Source organism: Cyprinus carpio, chromosome A22 (assembly GCF_018340385.1).
Source record: "Cyprinus carpio isolate SPL01 chromosome A22, ASM1834038v1, whole genome shotgun sequence".
Taxonomy (NCBI): Eukaryota; Metazoa; Chordata; class Actinopteri; order Cypriniformes; family Cyprinidae; genus Cyprinus; species Cyprinus carpio.
This window is the reverse complement of record NC_056593.1, coordinates 11,900,119-11,923,412: the sequence shown is the minus strand read 5'-3', so window position 1 is coordinate 11,923,412 and position 23,294 is coordinate 11,900,119. Positions and strand designations below refer to the sequence as shown.

The following is a 23,294-nucleotide window of genomic DNA, read 5'->3' as shown; positions in this document are numbered from 1 at the left end:
GACCCAAAATTTCAACATTCTGGTCCCCGAGCCACTTAGTTATCACTTTTGTCTTATGGCATGGTGCTCCATCGTGCTGGAAAATGCATTTTTCTTCACCCAAACGGTTGTTGGATTGTTGGAAGAGAAGTTGCTGTTGGAGGGTGTTTTGGTACCATTCTTTATTCATGGCTGTGTTTTGGGGAGAATTGTGAGTGAGCCCACTCCCTTGGATGAGAAGCAACCCCACACATGAATGGTGTCAGGATGCTTTACTGTTGGCATGACACAGGACTGATGGTAGACGCTCACCTTTTCTCCCTCCGGACAAGCCTTTTTTCCAGATGCCCCAAACAATCGGAAATCGAAAGGGCTTCATCGGAGAATTGGACTTTGCCCCAGTCCTCAGCAGTCCATTCACTATACTTTCTGCAGAAGATCAATCTTTCCCTGATGTTTTTTTTTGGAGAGAAGTGGCTTCTTTGCTGCCCTTCTTGACACCAGGCCATCTTCCAAAAGTCTTCGCCTCACTGTGCGTGCAGATGCGCTCACACCTGCCTGCTGCCATTCCTGAGCAAGCTCTGCACTGGTGGCACCAGACACCCGCAGCTGAATCCTCTTTAGGAGACGATCCTGGCGCTTGCTGGACTTTCTTGGATGCCCTGAAGCCTTCTTTACAAGAATTGAACCTCTTTCCTTGAAGTTCTTGATGAACCTATAAATTGCTGATTTAGGTGCAATCTTAGTAGCCACAATATCCTTGCCTGTGAAGCCATTTTTAATGCAACGCAATGATGGCTGCACGCGTTTCTTTGCAGGTCACCATGGTTAACAATGGCAAAAAGAAACAATGATTTCAAGCATCACCCTCCTTTTAACATGTCAAGTCTGGCCATTCTAACCCAATCAGCCTGACATAATGATCTCCAGCCTTGTGCTCGTCAACATTCTCACCTGAGTTAACAAGATGATTACTGAAATGATCTCAGCAGGGTCCTTTAATGACAGCAATGCAATGCAGTGGCAAGAAAAGTTTTTTGGGATTAAGTTAATTTTCATGGCAAAGAAGTAATATGGAATTCATCTGATGACTCTTCATAACATTCTGGGAGTATTATGCAAATTGCTATTATAAAAACTTAAGCAGCAACTTTTCCAATTTCCAATATTTTATGTAATTCTCAAAACTTTTTGGCCACGACTGTATATATATATACAGGTACAGGTCTAAAGTTTGGAAACATTACCTATTTTTAATGTTTTTGAAAGAAGTTTCTTCTGCTCATCAAGCCTGCATTTATTTGATCGAAAATACAGAAAAAAAATGTAATATTGTGATATATTATTACAATTTAAAATAATTGTTTTAAATTTATTATACTTTATATATCATTTATTTCTGTGATGCAAAGCTGAAATTTTTAGGATCATTATCACATGATCTTTAGAAATCATTCTAATATGATGATTCATTATCAAAGTTGGAAACAGTTCTGCTGCTTAATATTTTTTCAGAACAACGTGATACTTTTTTAGGATACTTTGATGAATAAAAAGTAAAAAAAAAAAAAAAAAAAAAAAAAAAAGAGCTATGTTTTTTAAAATATAAATTTTTTGTAATAATAATATACACTACTGGTCAGTAATTTGGGGTCGTAATTTTTTTCTTTCTCTTTTTTAAAAAAAAATCAATACTTTTATTCAGCAAGGATGTGTTACTTGATAAAAAGTGATAGTAAGAAAATATATTATTAGAATCTATATTATTAGATTTTTATTTTTATTTTGAATAAATGCAGTTCTTTTTTAACCTTTTATTCATCAAATATATTAGACGCAGAACTGTTTCCAACACTCATAATAAATCAGAATAGTAGAATGATTTCTAAATGATCATGTGATAGACTGGATGTTACATGTGACACTGAAGGCTGGAGTAATGATGCTGAAAATTCAGCTTTGCATCACAGGAATATATATATTTTTTTAAGTATAATTCCAAATAGAAAACTATTATTTTAAGTGTGTATAATATTTTACAATATTACTGTTTTTTGCTGTAGTTTTTGATCAAATAAATGCAGGCTGCCCTTGATGAGCAGAAGAGACTTCTTTCAAAAACATTAAAAATAAGAGATGTTTCCAAACTTTTGACCTGTACTGTATATATATATTCTATATCGTATATATATCACCAGCAGGGTGGAGTATTGTAATGGCCCCCTCATACCTGCCTTTCTAAAAAGCCCATTAGAAGCGGAATGCATGAAATATAATTGAGCATCCGTATTGAGTTCACCTTATTTTCTGAGATATTCTGTGTTGGACACACACTATATTGTACTTTCTGTGTCTTTATTTTTAAATTATCTGCTTTAATGTGGTGAATGTCGACATGTATTTAATTACAGAAAAAATAGTTTTACTGTTTCACTGTTGTTCTTAACATGTCCACAGGGAGGAGCTATGTAACAAGCTGTGAAGTCATCACTAGCGTTTCAAAAAATACCATCCTTCTAAAATTGGACAGGCCTATATGAATTGGAATATTTATGAAGAAAGACTCTTTTATATTTATTATTATTTATTTATATACATATTTATTTTATTTTTTCTCACATAGTGTGTATTAAATTTTCCACATAAAATAAAAAAACTAAAAACTTGAGAAATCCATTTACATCCACAAATTATTTTGTTTAATAACTATATCTGAATTCAAATCCTTTTCATATCATCTATTTTCCTCTTTACAGATCAAAATTCCAAGATGCATCACAATATTTGTTGATATCTGTTTCTTGTCTCCTTATCTTGTGAGATCTGAGTGTCATAAATCAGGAAACAGCAGCCACGCCCACCAGAGCAGAGACGACCAATCGAAGAATCGATCACAGTAGGACGCACAACAGTGGATGTGGAAGTGTTCTGTCAGAAGAAAATCAAAAATCAACAATAAAGCAAAAATTGTGAATATCAATGCTACAAAAAACAATTTATGTTGTCCAGACTCAAAAAATAAGTATACTTCAGGTTTACATATTTAATGGCGACATTCCAGAAAGGAGGTTCAACAAAACTCTGAGTTTCCAACAAAACCCGCTTTCTGGAATACACCCCAGGTGTTTGTTTCAAAAAAAGCTTTCTTTCTGGAATACACCCCAGGATGCAGTTAAGTGCTCACAGAAGAGAAAAGTTTATATTTACATTTTTTGAACGAATCTTTAATGGGATTGGGAAAAACGAGTCGTCTCGGGGGAGTGTTCGTTCGTTCAGTCACGCATGCGCAAAAATTCTTTAGATTCTGTACTGGAATTAGTCTAGTAGTTCAACTGTTTCAGTCAATGCAGTCTGAGCCGGTGTCATGAGAAATCAAGTCCCCCCGAGAAATTTAGTCCCCTTATTGCGATTTTGCAGGAATTGCGGATCACTCGGGGTCCTAAGTGGACCCGATTTTGAGGGGGGACTCGATTTCCATGACAACCGGAAAGAGAATTGATTAGTTCATCTCATGAATCTTCTGGTTTTTTCGAGTCGTTCATTCATCACGTGACAGACCCATAAGCATAACCAATGCAGTCTAGAGCCGGAAAGAGACTTAATAATAATAATAACCAACTCTTTATTACCTTTGTTACAACATTCAGTGTATGGAAAATAACCATCATGACAGAAATTCACACATTATATAAACTGTAAAGAAGTAAAAAAGCTACAATTTGAGAGGAGAAATGCAGTAACTGTAAGAGTAAATAATAATTATAATAATGATGATAGGCTAATAATAATGACTATGCACCCGTTGGTAATGAAGCTTGTAAATTAATTTCTCTATCCAATGCTGTCACATCACGTGACAAAAGAACGACGATAGGTTAAAGCCTTTTTATACAGTCTTTTTTTTTATTAAACAATACAAAACATAAAACATTAAGGCAGTACACTTAAAATCATAAAGACAAAAAAAATAATAAAAAATAATATACACACAGATTGTGTTGCCAGGGTAACTCCTTTTATACAGTCTATGAAGCTTATGGGGCTGTCACATGATGAAAGAATGACTCAAACCTGAAGACTTGTCAGATAAGAGGTGGAACGAGAAACAACAAGAGACAAGCAGAAACAAGTATCAAGTGTCAAGAGTTGTCTGGTAAACATGGCCAGTTCCCTCTTAGATGGTGTAATCATCTTTCCACACTGAGTTTTTTTTTTTTTTTTTTCTTGGAGGCGGTTTAAAATAGACAAGTTTTTCCAGGTGAAGATGAGTGATGGCATGTATGACATCATTATCACCTCTTAATGTGTAGTTGCTGCATTTTGCTTTTGGACAGCAACACTGAAATGCTACTAAACACAAAATAAAAACATTTGTTAGCAGCGTTGCTACTTTTAATTTGTTACTCCCAAGACTGTTGAAAACTAAAGAAACTCTGAACATCAGCATGATAAATAAACATTACAACAGTAAATCACAGATTGCATTTCTTCTTAAAATGACTCCTTGACATTGACAGGAATTGTAATCAGGCGCTAAAAATAAAAGGTTTGTTGACACACCTTTTTGTCATATACAGGATATGACAAAAAGGTGTGATGTCAAGAATGCTTCTCAGAAATGTAGCTCTCTTACTGGAGCTGCAACTGAAACTAACACTGCTGATCAGGCATGTCATGGAGAGATATGCATATGCATATACGTATCAATTTTTTATATTTTACATTACACTGCAGAAAATTTTCACATTTTGCATTCACACAGCAATATCAATGTCAAAGTTTTTAGACATTGATATTGCTATGTGAATTGAATCTCTTTTTTTATTTTTCAGACTTTGTGTGAACAGGTATGGAAAAAGCCCTAAACCCCACGCTATTCACACAGCACACAACTAACACCTTAGACACACACACACACACACACACACACTGACAGCAGTCCAGCAGCATATATTCTCATGAAGAAGCCGTTTAATACGCCCAACAGCTTTGACCATAATGTTTATATAGCTGTAAAGAAATCCGAGCACAGCAGGTTTCAATCTGACTCAAAAATCTGAGCTGATGTGGGCCAGAGCTGCCAGGGGCCTCCAAAGAGGGTCTGACAACTCTGTACATAGCAGTACACTGACCACTACTAAATGGCGTGTTTCCTCGTTGCTTTAGCCAGATTAGCTCTAGGTGTGTTCATCTTCAGAAGCATTTAACCGAAAGGTGGATTTGCCTCCTTCAGTTGGGAGAGGAATTAAAAAACAGAGACCTGACGTCGAACACTTTCTGTTTCCTGTACTGAAGTTAGCGTGTTTTTTGCGTGGGCTACTTTACCACATTAAGTGGATTATGCAATGTGTGTCAAATACACAGATGTTTTTCTTGTAGCAACAGAAACACTTTTCAGTCAATATTCCTGTTTAATGCAGTGTCTGTATGATCAAGTATAAAGTTCAATACTATTTAAATACCAGTAAGGTGCGTCTATAAAATGTTTTATTTTGATAGTCATGGCACGATATTACATTAAGATTAGGCTACAAGAAAAGACTTTTTACTGTTATAAAAACACAGATTTGTGAGCATTAGTAGAACTGAATCTGTATGCAACAAAAGAAGCATATCCGAATTCACAGTACTCGGAAAATATTTAATTGCATCCGAAGTTTACAACAGATCCAAAACTTCTGCGTGCAAGCCTGTCATTTATTGGAAATCGTGGAAAAGTGCATGGTTTTAGTCACTGCCGGTGTGAACAGGACTTTAGATACTACATGTAGTGATTGTCAACAATCCCAATACTCATTTATAATTTTTAAAGAACTTGCTTGTCAGGTCTGGTACTTAGAAAAAATATGTTATCTTCTCATGGCAATTGGTGCATACTCTACTTGAGCTTCCTCTTTTACATTCTGTAAAAAAAAAAAAAAAATACAATAATAATATTAAAATACATATATTTATAAAAACTCTGATGATACATTGGAGATTCAGTGTGAATTTTGTTTTTTCTTGTAACAGTGATCAGTGATCAGGTTGAGAAGTGGCCTACCATAAATGGTCTCTACAATCTACCTAAGCTAATAATGCTTTTGGGAATGCAGCCAAGGACCAGTATGTACAGTATGCAAAATATAGAGGTGCAACATCTTGTTGACTGGAGCAGTCGTCTTAAGAAGGACAACTTTGTACATCATCTGCCCCTAAAAGGTGCATACTATGAAGCTTTTAGTGGTAAATAAGGTACATAGGTTCCATTTTAAGGCTGTTGCACCTGAGAGTGAATACATTAAGTTGTTGAGTAAAAATCTGAACAGTGATATCATCAGCTGAAACAGGAAATCTTACTGTTTTATGCGCTTGACTTCTGTGAATGTTGGCTCAATGTAAATGATCTCTTCAGGAGTCTGAAACTGTTGAAAAATAATAATAGATGCATTAAACACAACAGCAACTACTCCATCTTAAATAGATTCTGGTTCTTCATAACATATGTGTTGTTTATCACAGGGCTGTCAAGTTAGTTACTGTATCTTTAAATTACTGCAGAAGTGCATTTCTGTCTTTGTATTTCCAGTATTTTTTAATGCAATTTGAGAAATGCAGAATCTGTTTTTCTGAGCTAGACGAGTGTAGAGCATTGCCAAATGTCATTTTATAGATAACAGCCAAACAACTTGCCTTTTTGATCGGTTTTTCTACACTTCCTACGCATGAGAAATATCCCGAATGCAGCCACAATCAATAGAGATCCAGCAACAGCAGCAACAGAGATCAGCACTATGAGAGATCCAGAGCCTGTAATGATAGAGAGACACAATCATTAGTGTGGGTGAAAGTGTCAGTCTGAACGATAATTGAAAATCCACCGCCTGGTTTATTTAGGCACTACCTCTGAGTCCAAGTACAATGAAAGCTTTAAGTAAAATGTCACGTGTTGTCAACTCGGAATTATGGTAATTACAACATGGCATGAATACAACATAATATCAAATGCTACATGTTCCCTATGTCTTGTTACTTCCTGTCTCGGGAGCCATGTTTGTAGTTCTTTGTAGTTTTCTCAGGTGATTCTCTCCCCAGGTGTGCCTCATTTGTGTTTCCCCATTGTTTTTTTTTTTTTATAATAACCTCTTACATTTAGATCTTGCAATTTAGTCTCTTTGCCTGCCTTCTCGTTTACCCCACCTTTATTACAGAGTCACATTTACCATACACATTTGCATGGTCAAATTTGGTTCACAGGTAAAGTCAGAGAAAGTGGGATTGAATGTACTGAAAAACTGTGTGTGGAAGCCTGTTTTGGCCTGTAGATTAATACCATTTAGTTCTGACTCATAACTACTTTCTAAGCAGCCGTTTTTAATGTGTGCATTTTATTTTCATGCAAGTTCAGTTATAAAGAAGTGGCCGAATAGATACAAACACATTATTTGTTAGAGTAGCTGAATGTAGATAGAACAACTGTTGGTTCACTCTACTAATTTGCGTATCAAGTTGCACCAACTTGACTGTAATTCACCCTCTAAATTTCTTTGTGTAAGGGCAAACTGTCCAATCCTTTCAGCACATGATCAGTAGACTGAGATCAGTGAATAAATGCTAATATCACCATTGTATATTAATATCCCGTGTGACAGAGTTGAGTGATGTCCAGATGGTGAGTCTGGTTGCTTGATGGGATTGTTGAGCACACAGCTGTAGGTGTTTGTTATCCTGATATTCCACCTCCAGAGGTTAGAGAGAGACTGATGCTGAGATCAGACACACTGATGCTGGACAATAAACTGTTTTCCTTTGTACCAGGAGAGAGTCACTGACTACATTCACCACTGAACACACCAATGAACCAATATGATGATGATGATGATGATGAAGAACATTGTGAAGAGTTACTGCTGATGACAGGAACCAGACAGACGAGCTGAGGAAGATCAGTAAAATCGGATTAAATTATATTATTAGTAAATAAGAGGGCTGTTTTTGTGATTGTGATTAGATTTTTTATTTTTATTTTTTTATTTTTATTTGAGAAGCCTGAAAAGTCAAACATAAATGTGTCTCTCAAGATATATATTAATTTCAAGATTAAAAATTAACTAGGATATATTTTAAATTATAGCAATTTAAAAAATTTTAAAACTCCCATTAAACAGTGAGACTGAAATTCTTGATCACACTGTTGATTTTAATTTGATAAACTCCAGCGTGTTCAGTTGTGATGTCTGTGATGGTCAGAGGATCCAGTTTGATCATCGCAGCTTCAGGTCTAGGTCTCTGAATCTCCATCAAGAGCATCATCATATACAGTCATGCTGCTCAGTCGGCCAGTACATCGATTTCAGCTATAAAAGTTTGTTATATTCAAACCTCCACTGAATCAGATCATCATCTTCATTCAGTTCAGTAAGACCAGAGTTTAGATTGACTGAATCTCTCTCTATCACTGACACTGGGTTCAGTCCATCTGTATCAACAAACACACGCAAAGAATACAGAGTTTGTCACAGATTTAGGGTTAATAACTTTATGTTGGTTTACTTTAATACACTGTAATTATTTAAAAGCAAAATGAAGAACACAAAAGAGCACCACAGACAAGAAAGAAGCTAAATAAAAGAAGAAATAAATTAACACAAGATTAAAATATGAAAGGTAGGAGAATCTGAGTCTGTCCTTAAATTATTCTGAGATGATAGATTCGAATCCAAACCAGATTTTTAATACTGGTTCGATTTCAGAATATCTGAAAATAATAGCGAATGTATATCCATCTTATTCGACTAAAGCATGAGCTAAATCAGTAAAAACATTCATATATATAAATTTATTAAAACATGTACATTTATTACTTACCAAGCGTTTTGCACAAACACATGCAGAACAAAATAACAACATAAACCATTTTCTTTCAGCACAGTATGATTATAAATGCTGAAAAAACAGACTGCTAGAAGAGAGATAACAAACTAGTGTGTGAATCCTCCCCCAACAGGATCTGACCACCCTCCACATAAAGCGCTGTGACCACAGAGGCTTATTGACACATTAGCCACAAAACACTGCTCTTTACTAACAGGAAACTTTAACATAGTTATAAACATAAGTGGGTCACAAATCGGATGTATCTTTTTTTCCACAAATAGGGTACAATGTATATTTTGTGAATGTGCAGGAATTTTCTGCATTGATATTACACAGGTTTTACCTGTATTTTTAATGATTCATTGCACTGTGTTCTGTTTAAGGTTAAAAATAAACGTCCTTAAACTTAAGAGTTCATGAATGATGCATGAAGGGTATAGCTTATGAATCCTGCCGTTTCCCCAGAATTAGTGAGGGATTCATCACTGCATTTCAACTGAAATTGTGCTTTTGTAAGGCAATGAGTAACGCCTGTTTCACACATACTCCGTCTGCAGTGTGGTTTTGGTTTGGTTTTTTTTTTAGGAACCATTTTTGCGCTGTGGAGGTGTGGTGTTATTTTTTGTGTAGAGTCTATTTTTGCTGTGCTGCACGCGCTGAATTATAGTGTGAGAGCATTGTTTGCGCTAAAAATGAACATGGATTGACACGGGAAATGCAGTAATTTCACAATAAATTGATACAATTAAAGTCTACTGTGTTTCAAAGTCACACACGTGGCTTTTTGGCTATTTTAAAAACAAGACAAAAGGGCACTTTAAGATAAACAAGGCAACAATATATGCACTTTTATGGAGGCAGAAAAACAAAGTTCTTTAAGACCCTTGGGATTGCTTGTAATAAAGATTTAAATGCAAAAGAATCAAGAGTCGACTGTTTCTGTCAGTGGTGAGTTTTAATTTTAAATGTTTGTGATAGCCTAACAAGAAAAGTAGGCTAAATGTTATGTTTAAATGCCGCCTGCTTGAGCAACTTATTATACAAACCTAAGTCAAATGCATAAGTAATACCTTGTTTATATTTGAGTTTAAACTAATGTCTATGACAGATTGTTACTGTATCTGTGATAGAGTATCACAATGCTGAAAAAGCTTTTTTATTTTTCGTTTTTTTTTTTTTTTTTATTTTTACATGATTTTAAATCAAAATAAAGGACAAATGTTATGTTTATGGCCTAAACAGCCGCGGATCAGTAGCGGACTGCAAACGCGTCTTGCGTGAAAGCACAGTCCGTGCTGCTTCTGCACCGTATACGTAACGCAAACGGACTGCACACGCACTGCAGACGGAGTATGTGTGAAACAGGCAGAAATGTATGTAGGAGTACACTATATACTATGTTTGTTTGTTTGTTGGGTTTTGGATCAGTGTGATTATTCTTAATATTGTTCGAGTGATGCGTGTGAGCCATGCACTACCAAAACTATTCATTCATGCTTTTCAGGTTTGATGTTGGGAAATATGTGAGATATGTTATAGTGTTTTGTGTATTTTTTCCCGAGGTGTTTGAAAAGTGTGTGAAGCAAGTCTAGTGGTATTAATCGGGCCATGCCTTGATTTTATGAGTCTGCATTAGTTCATGTGATAATACGCATGTTGTTTATGGAGAATGTAGCGGAGATATTGTTCTAATCATTTCCTACTGAATTATAGAATGGTGTTTGTATGTTTAAAGTTTGACACATGTTGAATTTTAAATTAATCAGAATAAATCGAATGTGCAACCCCTTTGTAAATGTTTCGTTGCACACACTGGGAAGGGTTACAGTTTGTATGGAGTGGAGATTAAGTTTGTTTCTGTAGCCTACAATTGTGTGAATAACTAAGACTACTGCTGGTTTCACTTTGTCTAAACTGCTTGATTCAGTGAATCACGGTTTTTTTTTTTTTTCTTTTAAGGAAAAGCACAGTGTTGCGCTTAATCAATGAGTTACATTCCCGTTCTTTTATTCAAAGGGACTTCCAATGAATCTCAGCTGGGCTTGGTATCACGCAGATTTTACTTTCTCTTTCATTCTTAGCTAGAATCGCGAACAAATATGCGTGTATTTTTATTTTTGACAACACAAAATAACGATTATTGTCATTTTATCTGGATAAATAGGTCATGTTTTTTATTATCCTAAGTTTATTTATATTACACACTGGATATCAAGTTCTCGCGGGGGCGTTTTGAGGAAAAGAAAGCCATAATTATCCTAAAGTAGAGCAACACTATTGGAATTAATTCTAACAGGCTCAGCTGTTGACAATGATGGGATGCTGTTTTGTGCTCACTCTGTTCGGTTTGCTCATTCTTGGTAAGACATTTATTACATTTGTAACTTAAAACGTTTTCAGCGATGGAAAATGAAATTTCACTTCAGTATTATCTTGTATGTATTGTATTTAGTCCCAATTTTAGTATATTTTAGAAATAAAAGTGCCACGATTTGCCTTGTTCTAGGTGTGTTTGGACCGTTTGTTATTTTATTGTATTTTATTTTATTTAGTTCTTTCCTGTTCCGGACTGTAGGCGGAAAGTGCCTGATCGCTTTATTCATATCACACCTACATCTCTCATTCTTACAAAACTGGTTTAAACATGTAGGCTAGAGAGAATGTAAAAAAAAAAAAAAAAAAAAAAACCGTTTCTGTGTTGTTCTGGTTCTGTATACTCTAATTGTACTCTGTGCTCATTGATGCATTTACTTTTTTAAAATATAAAACTCTGCATGAGGAGAGTATGTAAAAATTATAGATTTTTCATCTCTACCAATATTGAAATATCTAAGGCTGTAAATATTTCTCTACCTCAAGAAATCGTTTCATTTTCTAGATTTCTCCAGAAAAAAAAATAAAATAAAAATAAAATATATATATATATATATATAATATATATATATATATATCTATTATATATATATATATATAATATATATATGTTTTAAAGAAAAAATAAACTTAAATAATAATTAATACTAAATCTTTAAAATTATTCCATGAGGGAAACCCTTAAATTTTTTTATAATATGTCCCGCCAGAACCTTTCTGCTACGATCTGTGACTCTAAACAACATTGTCCTTGATGAACAGCTGTCAGGATTGGACAGTCTTTGTGTTTTGCTCCCCGTGACCCCTCATGTGCCCTTATTTGGTCGTTCCTGAGCCTGTTCCTGTCCACATTGTCTCTTAATTAGTCATTCTGTTCACCGGTGTGCCTCCCAATTATCAGGTGTAAGTTTAAGCCCCGGTCTGTTCAGGCAGTGTTTGTCAGGTCTACCAGTTGTGTACGTGCGTCTTCCTTCCCTTCCAAGTGTGGATTGTCCCTGTGTTGAATTTAATAAATGACAGTTTTGTTTATCCATCGCTCCTTTGCTCCTTCTGGCAGCATATCGTGACAATCACAGACCCACAGGCTTGGTTTTGTATTTTTTGTGGGGGGATTTCCATTCTATTGTTTTTATATTTCCTATCCCAAAGCCCCTAACCCTGCCTTACCGTCCTTTCCTTTTCGTTTTTAGATTTAATTCAACATTATTGAGTTATTGTTTATTTGTGTTTCCAGGTGTTTTTGGTGATGATGTGGTGACAGTGATGGAGGGAGATTCAGGTCCACTCTACACACTGATATCCACTAAAAAAGAGCATGACAAGGTGCTGTGGTATTTTGAAGACACTCGCATAGCTCTGATCAATGGACGTCCCAATACGAGCTGCTTATATGATGGTGAAGGCGGGAGATTCAGAGACAGACTGAAGGTGGACTATGAGACTGGATCTCTGACCATCACTGACATCAGATCTGAACACACTGGACGTTATGAAGCCAGAGATCATCAGAAGCGAGAGTTCAGGAAAAAGGCAAAGCTTAACAGAAAACCGCAAGTGCGACAGCACAAAAACACCAAAAAAAAATCAGCATCACGCATGATGACACCATAAAAACTTTCAGTATGATCGTGACTGGTGAGTTACTCAATGTAATTTACCCTTAGTTTTTTTTTTATTCATTTTTTTTTTTTTTTTTTTTAAGGACTTTAAATATTAGAAAATGAATCTGTGGTTTTTCTATTATAATAAAATAGTAGGGATAATTATAACAGAATTCTGAACATAAAACTGCATTTCTGATTAAATATGTCATTACTGAAATCCTGTGATCTTGCATAACACAAGAGGATAAGATATGGATGGATGGAGGGCTGTTATTAAAGTTATAATTTAATAACTGGTCTTTTAAGAACCTTGTAATGACGACCTTACATACTATATAATGTATCACTGAAGTTTCTTTCAAGTCCTATGAAATTAAATTAGATGATTCTTATTTTTTAAGGGAATATTGCAGTAAGTGATTTTATCCTTGCAGAACTACCAAAAGGCAATAATTTTTTAACATCATTGTGTTTTATTTGTATTTCTTCATATCTTTATTCATTTGTGTCTTCCAGCTGCTCTGTTCTGATCAAGTCAGGACTGAAGAGCCCCGTGTGGAGAAGAGAGTCTTGAGTATATTTTCACCCTTCCTTTTTTTTCTTGCATATAATGTACTAGAGTATATATATAAATGCATTGTTCTTAATGAGAACTTGACTTTATAGTTCACTTAAAATGCTGTTTTTGCTGTTGTTTAAATATGAATGTTCATTTGAATAATGAGTGATCTATGATGAATAATATGAGTAATGTTTGTCAAACTTAACACCTGCTACTTATAATAAAGATGTCAAAAAAAAATAATTTGCACTGTTTACCAACTGTATTCTTTGGGAAGACCATAACATGTTTCCTCCTAAGATTTAATTCAACAAACCATGCATGCATGGTACTAGAAAGGCAAACAGAAAACATGTCGCTGTGGCAAGCAAATGTAAAAGTACATGACAATTTGACATGCAACAATTTTGTATCAAGAGGTCACATACGGAGGAATAAAGCCTTTTGAACATGCAAAAAGTTTCCACAGAGAACTGAATATATATATAGATGAATATGGTATATAAACAACACAGTGAGGATCTTTCACACTCATGACTGTCTCTCTTTCTCACTCCAGGTTCAGGTGTGTCTTCAGCTGCTGTAGCAGGAATATGTGCTGCTGTTCTGCTGCTGGTGACTGCTGTAAGCTGCTGCTGCTGTGATTTACTATCGCCAGAAGATCTCCAAAAATGGTGAGTATTGCATGCTGATATTGAGTGAGAGGAGAACATCATGTGCTTTATGCAAATTATTATTTAGCTCTCTGGAATACTTGACTCTGATTGGTCAGTTGTGACATTCCAAATGTTTCCTGATAATAAATCATAATTTAATAATTGTGTTTAGGTGTGATTGTTTTTTTTTTTTTTTTTTTCACAGCAGAAAGGGAGAAAAACATGTATAAAGGATTGCCCACAGATGAGGTAAGATACTGTACATCACACTAAGATCTGTGTTTGATTTTACCTGCACAGACAAATCATCCTAATTGCAAATAAAGCTTTTTCAACTGAATCTAATTCACTGATAGATGACAGATGTGCTGACTGGGTCTGATTGTGACTGCAAACAGCACTGTTTGTCTCTCTAACTTTACCTTCTGTGATTTCATTGTTTTCTTACAGACAACCCCAAAAGTGTGATTATAAAATGAGAAAAAAATGCTGCAGAAACAATCTTCACTGCGACTTTGAAAAATTTTAGCATGGATGCAAATTTAGAAGAACGTATCATTCTGGGTTTTGTTTAACTTGAGAAGACACTAATTGCAACACTGGAAAACACTAATTGTTAGGCCGTATGAGTGAGTTTTCTTTTTGGTGAAAACAACTTATTCATTTATAATCATGTAATCATTTAATCATGGTTATGTCATTGTTTTTCGGGCTCTTACTGTGATTTCTATTGTTTTATCTTCCAATCGCATGGTTTCCATGGGGGATTTGTTTTCAAGAGTAGGACATTGGTAGGGCTTTGGTTATAACGTTGCTTGTAAAATTTTGTGCTGGTCAGAGGAGGAAGTAGGGATGAAGTACAGGCGAAGTCTGGGCATTGAAAATGTGTGCAATTACAATTAGTTATTATGCCATCTGTTAACTGTGACACTAGCAGTAAAATGAGTTCATTTAGCAAATGTTTTTAAACAAATGTAGCAGATGAGCATCATAAGCACTTTATGACAATAATTATTAAAATAAGATGAAGGACAGATACTGTTGCTTACAGGTAGGGCTGTTGCAATAACCGCAATATGTAATACCGCGCTATTGACGAACAAACCGCAGCGGTATGCAAACCGTGGTTTCTGCGTGTTTTCTTTTTTCATGTATGCTCATCTTGTTTTATACTTTGTGCATGTCTACTGAATATTCAATATGTTAGTAATAATAACATAATGTGTACCATGCTGATTTATTCAGATGCTCTGTATAATTGCACTTGACTATAAACCAGACAGCGAATGAGAGAGAGCATGTGCGATAACTTGCAATTCATATATGTTTGTGAAAATAGGTTGTCAATGTCCAAGGAAAGCAAAATCTCTGTCTTAGCATCGATGCAGTCTTCTAAAGTGATGCCCAAAGTTAAAAATGATTTCAACAGCGCGTTTTAATGCATCTCTCTTTGCATGAATCTGTGTTTTGAATAGGTGAACGGTTTTAAAGACTCACTCAAACACAGTCCCTTGCCGCCACCTTGTGGAACAACAATGTAACTGCATGGACTGACAGCCAGTCTAGAAAGCTGCACAGGTGGAAATATCAATAAAAGTCTAGTCAGATTCGAAGATCAGAAGTAATTGTTATACATATTGGCTAGCAATAGCCCTAACAATCTTATTGTCCATGTTTATGTTCTTTTAGGTGGGACCGTTATTTTTGTCATTCTCTTTTGTTCACTTCACTTCTTGTTTAAACACTATTTGGTTACGGTTTCACTGGTTTCTGAATATGATTTCATTATATTGTAACACATACACTCACACTTATAATATATGGTGATAATTCTGCATATCACGCTATTTGAGACACTCAAAATTACTGCAAGGTAAAATCATTCACTGCGACAACCCTATTTACAGCTCAACAGAACAGATTAAAGTTTTGGAGGAGGGAAATCATTTTTAGAAATCCGGATGATGCAGCTGTTACTGTTACTTCTATTTATACCTCAGAGGTTGAAATGTAATGTCTGTAATGTTACTCAATATTTGGAAGTCCATTCTGGCATTCCCATTCATTTTCTCCATTGAGAAACTGATTAAATGATTCTGTATAAACCACAGACCTGTAAGCAGCACTGGGGAGATTACTTGCAAAGTGTAGTTACTTATTACAAATTACATGAAGAAAACTGCAGTTTGTAATGTAAGCTTGATTATTTATTTTAGGCAATGTATTCTGACTACTTTAAGATTCATTTTGAATCAACTTGTTAAAAGTCTCAGGGGATTTCAACTAAATATTTTAGGTCGAAGGGGTTTATCTGAAAGAAAAAAAAAAAGTTTTAGGAATTCCTGCATTACTTGAAAGCAGCAATGACAGCAATGAGTGTGAGTAATATGTAATATTATCATAAAAACTGTACTCTGATTATGAGGATTTTAAAATGTAATATAATTACAAGTACAGTTTTTGGAATCTGATTATGTAATCCAGATTACATGAAAAAATTACAAGAAAAATAAATTAGAGAAGCATGGCAAGTTTTGCATCACAGGTTAATTATATGTTCTTTTACAGTATGTACAGTAGGTCTTGTTTTGCTTGTACAAATGTTTTTATTTTCCTCCTTCAAATCAAAAGTTTGTAATGTTGTAGTTCATCTGTATACATATGCTTTCAGGAGAAACATTTTTTTTTTTTTTTTTTTTTTTTTTTTTGACATCATTATGGAGAAAGAAACTGAATGGGACAAATATCTTCCAGAACAAAAATTACTCTGTCACTGTTTGTGTTGTATTATTAAATTTATTTATGCATGAGAAAGATGATAAATGTCTGTGTATAATAAAACAACTATCGTCATCTTCAGATTTCCTGCAGTTTGCTGTCACTGCTGGTTTTATTATTGAATTGTATTTTGGTGTATTTTCATTTCATTAGATATATAATAAATAACTGTATGATTCAATTATCTTGAACTGCTAATTTGTGCATTAAACATTCACTTCTGATAACAGATTGTAATGAAGACACTTGCATTTTCTGTAAAGCTGCTTTAAAATGATGTTTATTGTGGAAAAGCTCTACACAATAAATCTGAACTGAATTGAATTGAAAATAATTCCAAATTCATGTAGCTATAAGTAATTCATTTCACCGTAAGTGATATCACTGTAATTGCCTTAAACCATTCAAAAACTAATATTTTAAACTCTGTTAGTAATGTTAGTTCCACTAACACAACAAAAAAATTATTAACATAAAATTAAACACCACTCAAATACTCTGTGTATCTAAAAAAAATGAATTACTTAATAAATAATTAAGCCTACATCACAAACTAACTTACTTCCAGCCACAGACTTACATGAAATCAGCTGACATAAAAAAGAAGTGAAAGTGAAAATGATGTGACATACTGTAGCCAAGTGTGGTGTCCCATACTGAGTATTTGTGCCACCCATTGTGTCACTCATTCAAGTGCACACACACACACACACACACACACACACACACACAGCAGTGAGAAGTGATCACAACACACGGAGCCACCACACACACTCTCTAACCATTAAGACCCGACTGAAGACGTTAAACCTCTCAAGATCTCAACACAGCATTATTGAGAATAAACAGGTTTAGATGTTAATGTTTTCTTTGAAAATGTTTCATCACAGTTATGATGGGTCAGTGTTTGCTTTTAGTTGCTACGAGAAAATCAGCTATTGTTAATTATGTTTTGATAATGACATAATCATCACATAGTGACCTGATTCACTGATCTCATCCAGAATTTAAATTATGTTTTATTACAAGGTTCGGGAGGAGGAGCGCGTCAGATAATTAGCCTAATCAACACCGGTGGAGCACAATCAAGTAATCAATACCACTAGGATAAATTCCGCTGATTTACCTCTATCTATTGACGGTTTATCAGCATCCCTCCTCCACCCCAACGCCTCCACTTCAAGTTCACTTTACAACTAGACGGGGAAGTGGGGTACTCTAGGTTCGGGCCATTCGCGAGCTCGGAGCCTTACCCCGTACAGCACGCCAAATACGCATTTCATACCTCAGCTAATAATATGGAAGAGTGAACTAGTGAAACTGATTATATAGACGATGTTCTCATTTTTTCATGACTGAGTTTGAATTGTTCTGTTTTCTTCTTTTCCCCTCTTGTAGATCTGATGTCATTGACCAGAAGCACAGCAGCTGCTGCAGCAGCCACGCCCACCAGAACAGTGACGACCAATCGGATCACAGCTTCAACTGTATCACAACAATGGACAGGGACTTCTGGAAAAGCGAGTAGTGATCAAACATAATGGTTATTTTTAAACAAGCAGACTTGAGAGTAATCAATCAATCAATCTTCAAAATCTATTTTTTGTTCTCCCCATAGCGAAAATAATTAAACCTGTTTAGAAAGACGGGAATAAGGCAAATGACGACAGATGCTTTATTATTTCTGCCATCTTAAGTTATTAATATAAAATCAACAAAATAATCCATAATACAAGTATTAGCTCTGCTGAACCTGAACATATGTGACAGAGTTGAGTGATGTCCAGATGTTGAGTCTGGTTGCTGATGGGATTGTTGCGCACACAGCTGTAGGTGTTTTTATCCTGATATTCCACCTCCAGAGGTAGAGAGAGACTGATGCTGAGATCAGACACACTGATGCTGGACAATAAACTGTTTCCTTTGTACCAGGAGAGAGTCACATGACCCACATTCACCACTGAACACAGCAGCTCACATCTGGACGCTGATGATCCTGATGGAGGATTTTGAGGACAGTAACTGGTGATGACAGGAACGGGAAGACGAGCTGGAATCAGGAGATAGATCAGAATTAAGTGTTTACAGCAGCATCAGTCAGTCAGTGTGTGTCTCGTCAGGGGAAGTCATGGCCCTAGAGGTTTAGAGAGTTTGGACTCCTAACCCTAGGGTTGTGGGTTCGAATCTCGGGCCAGCAATACCACAATGAGGTGTCCTTGAGCAAGGCACTGAACCCCCAACTGCTCCCCGGTGTGCTGCAGCATAAATGGCTGCTCACTGCTCCAGGTGTGTGTGTGTGTGAAAGAAGATATTTGAAGATTTGTTGGTAATCAAACACACATTTACTTGGTTCACATTACTTAGTCATTTTTGGGTGAACTATCCCTTTAAGAATCAAATCATACCACTGATGATTGAAGTATAAAGGCATATATATCATTGCTCATTTTTTTAACTTCTGTGAATTTGGTTTTTATTCCAAAACAATGCTGTAGTGGTCTTTACACAATGTAAAAATAGCAGTAGTTTCTTAAAAATATATTATTTACACTAAGTGCAATTTACACTATATAAGAATAGCAGTATTTTCTTTGCAGTAGGCCTAAGTGTAAATATTTGTATAGATGCTGTTTTTACTTAGTGGCAGACTTTTGCTCCTCAGTAAGGTATACATTATAAAATAGTATGCAAGAATATATTCTGTAAAATACTGAGTGTAAATTATTATATTTATTAAAATAATTAAATAGATGCCGCCTTGTTGGGACTAAAAAGTCCTACTTATACCTACCCCTAATCCTAACAGATGAACACTATATAAATAACCGTGTTGACTTGTTTATAGGGGGCAAATTTCCTTTTATTTGTATACATTTGTATTTTTAAATATATAAACAATTTATATTATTTGGAAGTATTTGTCTTTTAGCAGATTTACTAATTGTTATATTTTATTCTTTTTTTTGCTGGTCGGTTATGAACAATAGGTAAAATTGAACTGCTAGCAAAAACTTGAGCTTATTGAAAACTTGAACTTATTTATCTGACAGAAGTAGATCTGCTGTTGTTCCAGTTGTGGTATTGTGGTGTTTTTTTTTTTTCCCCTCGTCTGCTGCTGATGTCATCAGTCAGATGACATTAATGTTCAGGTGACACATTACATGACTACAAATTGCTAAAATAACCACAAAATGTACAGCGTGTATTTTAGGACATACCTTACCTCTGCCATTTGACTAAAAGGCTCCAATGACTAAAATGCTTTTTTGGCCTGAGGCTGTTTTATCTGAGCCCTTTTTGTCTATGATAATTTCACCTAATGTCTATAAGAGGAAACAACAACAATGAATCATACATCGCATGTATTCTTCAAAAAATCACTCACAGACACGGGCAGACAAAAATAAGATGTGTTCTTTATAAAAACAAAGCTGTGATGTCTAGAATAGTTCTTCTTAGAAAGTATCAACTCCTTTTTGCTGGAGCTGAAACTATAGTAGATCTTATCAGCAGGATCACAACATGAGCATGTAAAGCCATGATGCTTGTGCACACAAATGATATTTTCATATTTTACAGTTTGATTTGAGGACCTTTGTTGTCATACATCATAATTGATGGGTTCAGAATTTTAACAATAAAGTTGTTTTGTGTAAAGCAGAAATCAAACTGTGAGCATCATATGGGCAGGAATGGAAAAAACACTCTTCAACCACATGCTAATCACTCATCACTCATACATGTGCAAACTGACCACAGCCCACCAGTAATAGACAATACTCACGCATAAGATGTTTTCCACCAAACAGGCCAAAATTACAATCTCTGATTTATTTTATTGTGAGGAAGCAAAGTGTTTCTTGTTTGTTGTTTAAGAAAACAAAATATGTTTGAGGCTTCAAATGTCAAACATGCACATGCTCCAGTGAGACACAAGATTTAGATAATGTGTTAGAAGTCACAGTATTACAAAACAAAATCTTTTAAGTGGTTCATCTCTGAATGTTCATACTGCAGACGCTTCAAATCATTGCACAATTTGCAACTAAACGGAGTACCGTTACTTCCTCTACAGTTAAAAATAGGGGTGTTATATTAGACAGCAACTTGTCTTTTTGAAAACCATATTTCCTGTGTTACAAAAACAACATTATTCCATTGCTTAGCTGTGAAACATGTTACCTTGTTTCTGATGCAGAAAAGCTAGTTCATGCATTCATGACCTCTAGACTGGACTATTGTAATGCACTGCTAGGTGGTTGTCCTGCATCTTCAATAAACAAGCTACAGCTAATCCAAAATGCAGCGGCTAGAGTCCTTACCAGGTCAAGAAAATATGATCATATTACCCAATTTTACAGTCTCTGCACTGGCTACCTATTAAGTTCTGTATCAGTTACAAATATTATTACTTACTTATAAGGCCCTTAATGGTTTAGCTCCTGCGTACCTAACTAGTCTTCTTACCACGCTACAACCCATCACGCTTCCCAAGGTCACAAAACGCTGGATTTTGATAGTACCTAGGATAGCAAAGTCCACTAAAGGAGGTAGAGCTTTTTTTGCATTTGGCTCCCAAACTCTAGAATAGCCTTCCAGATAATGTTCGGGGTTCAGACACACTTTCTCTGTTTAAATCGAGATTAAAAACACACCTCTTTCGCCAAGCATTCACATAATGCATCTCATAATTTCATAACCTCAGATGATGCTAACCCTGAAAAAACATACAGAACTAACAAATTTTGCTTTTGATTGCATCATATATAATAATTGCTGTTGATAGTGTTCATCGTCTGGTAGATTTTTCCATACATTTCTGCCGTATGCACATAAACTGACAGTCATCACTGATAAGCTACTACTAAATTTTTGTAGAAACTTAAATTTCTGTAAAGTTGCTTAGCAACGATTTGTATCGTAAAAAAGCGCTATACAAATAAAACTTGAATTGAATTGAATTCTGCTGTGTGTCTGCTGTGATTCGGAAGGTTTGGTCATCTACTCATGGCAACAGATACATATGCAACTTCATCCTCTTCCCCATGATGTTCTGCTTTTATTTTCTGTAAAAACACAATATATAATAATAAAAATTCATACTAATTAATAATAAAAAAAATAATATTCATTAAGCTTTATATGGAAGATTATTTTTGGAATCCTGTTTCTGCCATTGAATAAAAAATAAAAATAAGAAAGGTAATGTATGACTTGCATATCTCACAATTCAGAACTTTCTTTTCAGAATTTTTCATTTATAAACTCATAATTGCAGACACAAAAAAAAAAAAATCTTAATTCTAAGATTAAAAGTTGCGATTATTTTTTATTCATTTTTTATCCTGTGGTGGAAATGGCAGTAGTATTAATGTAACAGTTTTATATACTGACAAGAACACACATCTAAATCTGACTCCCCATTGAACCGATGCAAAGACAAAATAGAACACAGTCATAAACGATCTTACCGATTTCTGTGCGTTTTCGTTTGTAGAACGTTGGTTCAGCGTACGTGATCTCGTCTGCACAACAATAACAACAGATACATTAACACAAGCAAACATTATCTTTACTAGATCTGTTTCTTTACCACATGTGTTATTAGAGCTGTCAAAGGTAGATTGGTTTAAAGCATGCAATTTAATGTTTAATGCTGCCATTACAAGGTTTTAAATCCATTAACAAATCAATTCAGCTTGACATTTTAGAGACATTTGTCATTATCATTATTAGAAATAGATTCTTTCCAGATAGTTTATAAATTAATCCCATAGAATTAAGTTTAATATTTTGCATTTTTTTGTATGAAAATTTCATTTTCACATAAGCTTAATAACTGAAATATCACACATCAGTAAAAATTCTCATAGAAATCTTAATTTGAACACCAGTGGAGCTCTGCATCTTTACACAGGTAATATTATATTCATGAAGTCTGTAAGAAGCTGATTTATTATTGAAGTAATGCAGATTTGCATTTTTGTTAGAATTTTTTAGATTGAAAAAAGTGACATTATATAGATATTGTATGCAGTTTGGTATGAGATGGTAATATTCAGAAAAAAATGGCTAGAGGGCAACATCTACAAAAATGATGAGAATAAACCATGATTAATAAATAATAGGGATATCAATTGATTACAATATTTAGAGTACGCATTTAAAGTATTATTTGTTATAATACATGTTACAAAGCTGTTAGGAAACTCTTGCCAACCTCTTTATTTCCTCATAAAAATGCTCTATTATTTCAGGTTTATTATTGAGGTATATTAATATTTTATCAGGTGTAGGATGAGTAGATTTTGAATATCAGAGACACTGAGAGCTACAGGAGGTGAAGGAGACTGTGCTGTACCGTCAAAAGAGAAACAGTGTCAGTCTGATCTATAAAAAAAAAATAAAATAAGGAGCAGGCCAGTTAATAACGATCAGGTCAATAGAAAATGTACCTGCACATGTGTGACAGAGTTGAGTGATGTC

The 23,294-nt window shown here is 34.9% G+C and overlaps 2 long non-coding RNA genes across 2 annotated transcripts; one reads left to right on the top strand and one right to left on the bottom strand.

Moving 5' to 3' along the window:
* Positions 1–5,599: 5,599 nt before the first annotated feature.
* On the bottom strand, positions 5,600–6,389 carry LOC122134882. The gene is made up of 2 exons (XR_006153175.1): positions 6,319–6,389; positions 5,600–5,882 (listed from the first exon to the last, which is right to left on the bottom strand). It is a non-coding gene; the product is annotated as an uncharacterized LOC122134882 (long non-coding RNA).
* A 6,364-nt stretch (positions 6,390–12,753) lies between these two features.
* On the top strand, positions 12,754–16,992 carry LOC122134875. The gene is made up of 5 exons (XR_006153166.1): positions 12,754–12,843; positions 13,329–13,386; positions 13,934–14,048; positions 14,236–14,279; positions 14,481–16,992. It is a non-coding gene; the product is annotated as an uncharacterized LOC122134875 (long non-coding RNA).
* Positions 16,993–23,294: the final 6,302 nt, after the last annotated feature.